The 6,030-nt window shown below is 44.5% G+C and overlaps 2 pseudogenes; one reads left to right on the top strand and one right to left on the bottom strand.

Moving 5' to 3' along the window:
* Positions 1 to 2,686: 2,686 nt before the first annotated feature.
* LOC119522406 lies at positions 2,687 to 3,574 on the bottom strand (annotated as a pseudogene).
* Positions 3,575 to 3,736: 162 nt separating this feature from the next.
* Positions 3,737 to 5,098, top strand: LOC119522405 (annotated as a pseudogene).
* Positions 5,099 to 6,030: the final 932 nt, after the last annotated feature.

The following is a 6,030-nucleotide window of genomic DNA, read 5'->3' as shown; positions in this document are numbered from 1 at the left end:
GTTGCTTAGCACATTTTAAGGCTTTGCTTGGTTCTTTAGTTAGCTTCTTCCTCTGATTCTCCTTCTTCAGTAGTTTCTAGCCAGGTTAGCCACTGATTCACCCAGAACAAAGCCTTGCTGTGCCAGTTTGAATGTATTATGTCCCCCAGAAAAAGCCATATTCTTTGATGCAATCTTGTGGGGCAGACATAATAGTGGGGATTAAGTTGGAATGTTTGGATTCAAAGATACGCCCCACCCAACTGTAGATGATAACTGATGGGATATTTCCATGGAGGTGTGGCCCCACCCATTCGGGGTGGGCCTTGATCAGTGGAGCCATATAAATGTGCTGACTCAAAGAGACTGAACGGAGTGCAGCTGTGAGTGACGTTTTGAAGAAGAGCAAGCTTGCTAGAGAGGAACGTTCTGGGAGAAAGCCATTTTGAAACCAGAACTTTGGAGCAGACGCCAGCCACATGCCTTCCCAGCTAACAGAGGTTTTCCGGACGCCATTTGCCATCCTCCAGTGAAGGTACCTGATTACTGATGTGTTACCTTGGACATTTTATGGCCTTAAGACTGTAACTGTGTAGCCAAATAAACCCTCCTCTTATAAAAGCCAATCCATCTCTGGTGTTTTGCATTCCGCAGCATTAGCAAACTAGAACAGATTTTGGTACCAGAAGTGGGGTGCTTTTGCTGCTGAGTTTGCAAATACCGAACATGTTGGAACGGCTTTTTAAATGGATAATGGGGAGCTTCTGGAAGAGTTGTGAGGAGCTTGATAGAAAAGGCCAAAACTGCTTTAAAGAGACTGTTTGTGGAAATATGGACTCTAAAGATACTTCTGATGAGGTCTTGAACAGAGATGATCAATGTGTTGTTGTGAACTGGAAGAAAGGCGATCCTTGTTTTAAAGTGGCAGAGAATTTGGCAAAATTGAGTCCTGGTGTCAGTTGGAAGGAAGAATCTAGAAGCAACAACCTGGAATACTTAGCTGAGGAGATCTCCAGACTACATGCGGAGGATGTATCCTGGCTTCTCCTTGCAGCTTATAGTAAAATGCGAGCAGAGAGAGATAAACTTAGAACTGAACTCTTGGGTTCAAAGAAACCAGAAGCTGATGGCTTGGAAAATTATGAGCTTCCAGGGGGTGGAATCCCAGAAGCTACAGCCCAATGTGAGGATGTAACCAAACATGGAACCCAGCCGCCATTTCAGTACAAGCCAAGATTGGAGATGGAATTATCCAGAAAGGATTTGTGGAAACTCCTATTGTCTGATGGCTTTGACCCCTGTGTGCTTCATGCAAAGCCAACAGAACTTTTGTGAGAACTTTATAGACAGAGCCGCTGCCAGTCTGGACTGGAGGAGACAGACAAGGAACAAATTGCAGGAAAAATTTCTTCAAAGACAGAGCCATGGAGGTTGAGGTCTGGAGTCAAGAGGCCTTGGGCTGGGAGAGTGGAGCAGCCCACACGCATGGAAAGGGTGAGTTTGCCCCGGAGGTCGAGGGTGGGCATTCCACCTCGATGCTCTGGAAGAGTTTTGCCACCCGAGGTCCCAAAGAGGGTGGAGCACATTCCCAGGGAATTGGGGAGAGCCTGGCTGCCACCACACTGTTCTGAAGGGGTTGAGCGTGTGCCCCGGAGATGGAAGGGAATCCGGGAGCAACCCCGATGTTTGAGGAGGGTGGGGCCCGAGAAGGTGGTCTCCCCAATATGTGGGCATGTTGGAGCACTCACCTAAGCGTTTGGAGAGGAAAGGGCTGCCGAAAAGGCCCTTAGGAAGGGTTAGGCTCCCGCTCTCTCAAGCCCCAAGGATGCAACGTTGTTCTGTAAATGACTCTCAGACTTTGACATCTAATGGAGTTTGTCCTGCAGGTTTTAAGAACTGTTTTGGTCCTGTTAACCATGTTTTCCTTACAGTTTCTCCTTATGGCAGTGGGAATGTTTATCCTATGAATGTCCCTCCTTTGTATATTGGAAGCATATAACTTGTTCTAAGTCCACAGATCCAAAGCTAAAGGAAAAGTATGCCTTAGGACTGACCATGCCTATATTTGATTTTGATGGGATCTTGTACTTAACTATTGTTACTGAAATGATTTAAGTTTCTGTGGTATTGTGGGATGAATGCATTTTGTATTTGGAAAGAATATGTTTTTCTGGGGCCCAGGGGGTGGAATGTGCCGGTTTGAATGTATTATGTCCCCCAGAAAAAGCCATATTCTTTGATGCAATCTTGTGGGGCAGACATAATAGTGGGGATTAAGTTTGAATGTTTGGATTCAAAGATACGCCCCACCCAACTGTAGATGATAACTGATGGGATATTTCCATGGAGGTGTGGCCCCACCCATTCGGGGTGGGCCTTGATTAGTGGAGCCATATAAATGTGCTGACTCAAAGAGACTGAACGGAGTGCAGCTGTGAGTGACGTTTTGAAGAAGAGCAAGCTTGCTAGAGAGGAACGTCCTGGGAGAAAGCCATTTTGAAACCAGAACTTTGGAGCAGACGCCAGCCACGTGCCTTCCCAGCTAACAGAGGTTTTCCGGACGCCATTTGCCATCCTCCAGTGAAGGTACCTGATTACTAATGTGTTACCTTGGACATTTTATGGCCTTAAGACTGTAACTGTGTAGCCAAATAAACCCCCCTTTTATAAAAGCCAATCCATCTCTGGTGTTTTGCATTCCGCAGCATTAGCAAACTAGAACACTTGCCTTTCCCTGGAAACTCTTGGGTTGTATCTTCTTTCTAAGTCAAGAAAGCTCCTTCTTCAGCAATCTCCATGTCACAGAAGTGAACAAAAAGCTGAGTAACATGACATTTGGGAAATTTCTATTGTGTAGCAGTGCACCTAAAGAGCATAGAGATCAATAATGTATAGATCGACATGATCTTGAAGGAATTTCTGCATTATTGGCTCAAAAGAAAAGTTATTGATTTTCCTTCTCTGTTCTTTGGATGGAACAGAGGAAAAATCTATTTCATCACTGGGTGGGTTTACTTATTGTAAGAAGCTAGTCATCAAGATGTTCACAAATCTTTTAGCTACATGAAGTTTGGTAGAGATGTTATCTTTAATCCATTTATGTATGTTTTGTTGGGCTGGATCCAACTTTATTTGCTTCAACAGTTCCTTCTCTGGTTTTAGGAGTTGGAATAAGAAACTCAGCCCCTTCCCTCCAAAACTTCCAACATTTGGTCCTTACTATGATCAATTTCTGGGAGAATTTTCTGCATGTTGACATTGCTTTGTTGAAAAAGTTCTGTTAACCATTCCAGATCTTGTAACTTAGCTAACTGCTGAAGGGAAAGTAAGAAAAGAGGAAAATGGTTGAGCTAAGTTCTGAAATGCTTACCAGTTCTGAAATGATGGCATGAGCTGAAAACTGTATTAAATAAAATTTCACCTAGGGGATGTCAACCTCCAGTTTGGGGCACTGGTCCAATACATTCAGGGAAGCCTGCATGAAGTTATTGCTAGTGGCTATACCTTCAAGCTTGAGTAAACTGATCAAAGAACTTGCTTTTTCTTTATCTTCATCACTTTTATCTAGTGATAAGATGAATACTTTGCTCAACATCTCAGGAAGTGTTTAGGATCCCTCATTTCTCCTACTCCGTTGACCACTTCATTTGCATTTCCACTATTCAGATATTCAGTTACAACAGTTCAGTTAATTTAACCGGTTTTTCCTTTGATGATGGTGGCTTTCTGCTGGTCTTGGAAGGCTTTTCTTGGATAAATGGTGGATTACTTTTTACGCCAAGCTAAGGTGTCTGTCCCAGAGGTAGTGCTTGAGTGCATGCTGGTTGAGGACTAAGAAGAATCACAGTTATCTGGGGCTTAAGCTTTAGCACTTGGTTTTTATTCATTAAGAAAGATTGAGTGGTGGGTGCAGTGTCCCCGGCCCTGGGAGATCCCCGGCAGGAGCGGGCGGCCAGGGGTGACGCAGCTGAGCAGACCCAGGATGGGTGAGGGACCGGGCAGGGGCCAGAGCCTGGGCGGCAGAGCTGCCGGGTCTTTCACGATGAGAGATTTTGGAGTGCTTCTCTCTCCTCTATGTAGTTGGTAGTTTGGGTGGTGCAGAGGTGGCTGACAGTGTCAAAACCTTTCTCTGGGACCTTGGCAGAGACTCCATCTGGGGCATTTCCACCATCTCAAAGCTAGATGCTTGAATCCAGGAAAAAAGAGAGGAGCAGCGGCAGCAAAGAGCAAGTAGTGTCTTGGCCCAGCGGAGAGCCCAGAGCATAGAGCAGAAGCAGAAGAGTGAACCACTATTGTTAATAGAGTTTTCTAGTGCTGTGCTTGGAATGGCAGGAGTATTCTGGTTCAGTCTCCTCTTGTTTTATAGAGTGTTATTCCTGTGCTTCAGTCAGTAACAGCACAAATTATTGGTGATTCATCACTACATGGAAATGTTTGGTCATGGCTGGAATTCTTCTTCCTTACATCAATTTTCAGTGTTCTTTGGGTGCTACCCCTGTTTGTGCTTAGCAAAGTTGTCAAGGCCATTTGGTTTCAAGATATAGCTGATCTGGCATTTGAGGAATCAGGGAGGAAGCCTCATCCATTCCCTAGTGTCAGCAAAAATAATTGCTGACATATTCTTCAAACTTTTGCTGCAGGTTCTTTTCCTCATCCAGGAGATGTTTGTGAGTCTCTTTCCCAACCATCTCTTTGGTCACCTGGTTAGCCTCTTGCATATGTCCCTTCTCTACTCTCTTTACTGCTTTGAATATTGCTTGTTCAATAAAGGAACTGAAATGCACTGGCGGTTGTCAAATATGGAAGGAACTGGTCTTACTACTTTGGATTTGGTTTGCCTCTGGCTTTTCTCACAGCAATGCAGTCCTTATATATTATCAGTGTCTGCCTCTTCTCTTTCTTCTTTCCTTTATTCATTATCAGTGCCAATGAAGCAAAGACCCCTGGCAAAGCATACCTTTTCCAGTTGTGCCTCTTTTCCTTGGTGGTCTTCTTAAGCTACACACTCTTGCACAAGACAGTCTATCTGCAGTCTGCCCTGAGTAGATCAACCTCTGTAGACAAGTCCTCGTCTCCGTATCCATCACCTGACAAACTGAAGGCTGCTGCAGGCCACTAAATCTCCTGCCATCTAAAGGGGGTGGGTGAGATTGGAAGGAGGCTGCAGCAGATCTTTTCCCTGTTCACCTTCCCCTACCCAGGGAAGGCAGGACCCAGTCTGCCAAGGGCCCTCTGCATACTCTCTTCCTCTGAGGAATTGGAATTTTTGTCTCTGGGGCAGGTAAGACAGAATGTCCTGACACCAGTTTGTGGATTTTAACACCACAGTGAGTCTGAAAGGACCACAGGTTTTTCTGCAGCTATTTTCTAGTGGTTCCCAGCCCCTGTGTCTGGACTGATTTGAATATTTTGTTTTCTCCCTGTGCCATTTACCCTCCTACCTCCCCTTCCTGCCTTCCATCACATTTGGATGAATGGATTTTGTAAATCTAGCCATTGTAATTTGTGGGTTTGTTATTTTTTTTTTCTGTGAAGCACATACATTGGATATGGAGGTAAAGGAATTGTTCCTGGTCGCTCCCTTTATAGCCATTGCTGTCTTCTTTCTTGTAACTCAGGCTAGGTTTTGGTCTCTTGCTCCAGTGCACAAAATAAATAAATAAATAAAAAACAAGCCTGAGGACATGGGACAGGAGGAAAGACCTCCCAGCCAGATCTGCTGGGTTTTGAAGAGTGATTTTCTTTCTTCCCCTTGAAGGGGAAAAAGCTTTTTTTCTCTGGTACATTTAAAGTTCCCCAAGTGTGGGGAGGTACCAATTCTGGACAAGTGCCACTGCAATACAGAATGGTCAGAGAAGCTAAACTTTTAAACTCTGAGAGGTCTGAAATTTATTGTTGGCCACTGCCGTGTCTGTCTGGTATTTCAAAGGAATATTGGATACTGCAAATAGGAACTGATGGGGTAAACTTATTAAACACATTATATCTGTGATTGTTTGGCTTTTTCCTGTCATTTTAAGAGACTAAATGTGGGGGATAGGGTGGAAAGGA

This window comes from Choloepus didactylus, chromosome X (genome assembly GCF_015220235.1).
Source record: "Choloepus didactylus isolate mChoDid1 chromosome X, mChoDid1.pri, whole genome shotgun sequence".
Classification (NCBI taxonomy): domain Eukaryota; kingdom Metazoa; phylum Chordata; class Mammalia; order Pilosa; family Megalonychidae; genus Choloepus; species Choloepus didactylus.
This window is presented reverse-complemented; position numbering and strand designations above follow the sequence as displayed.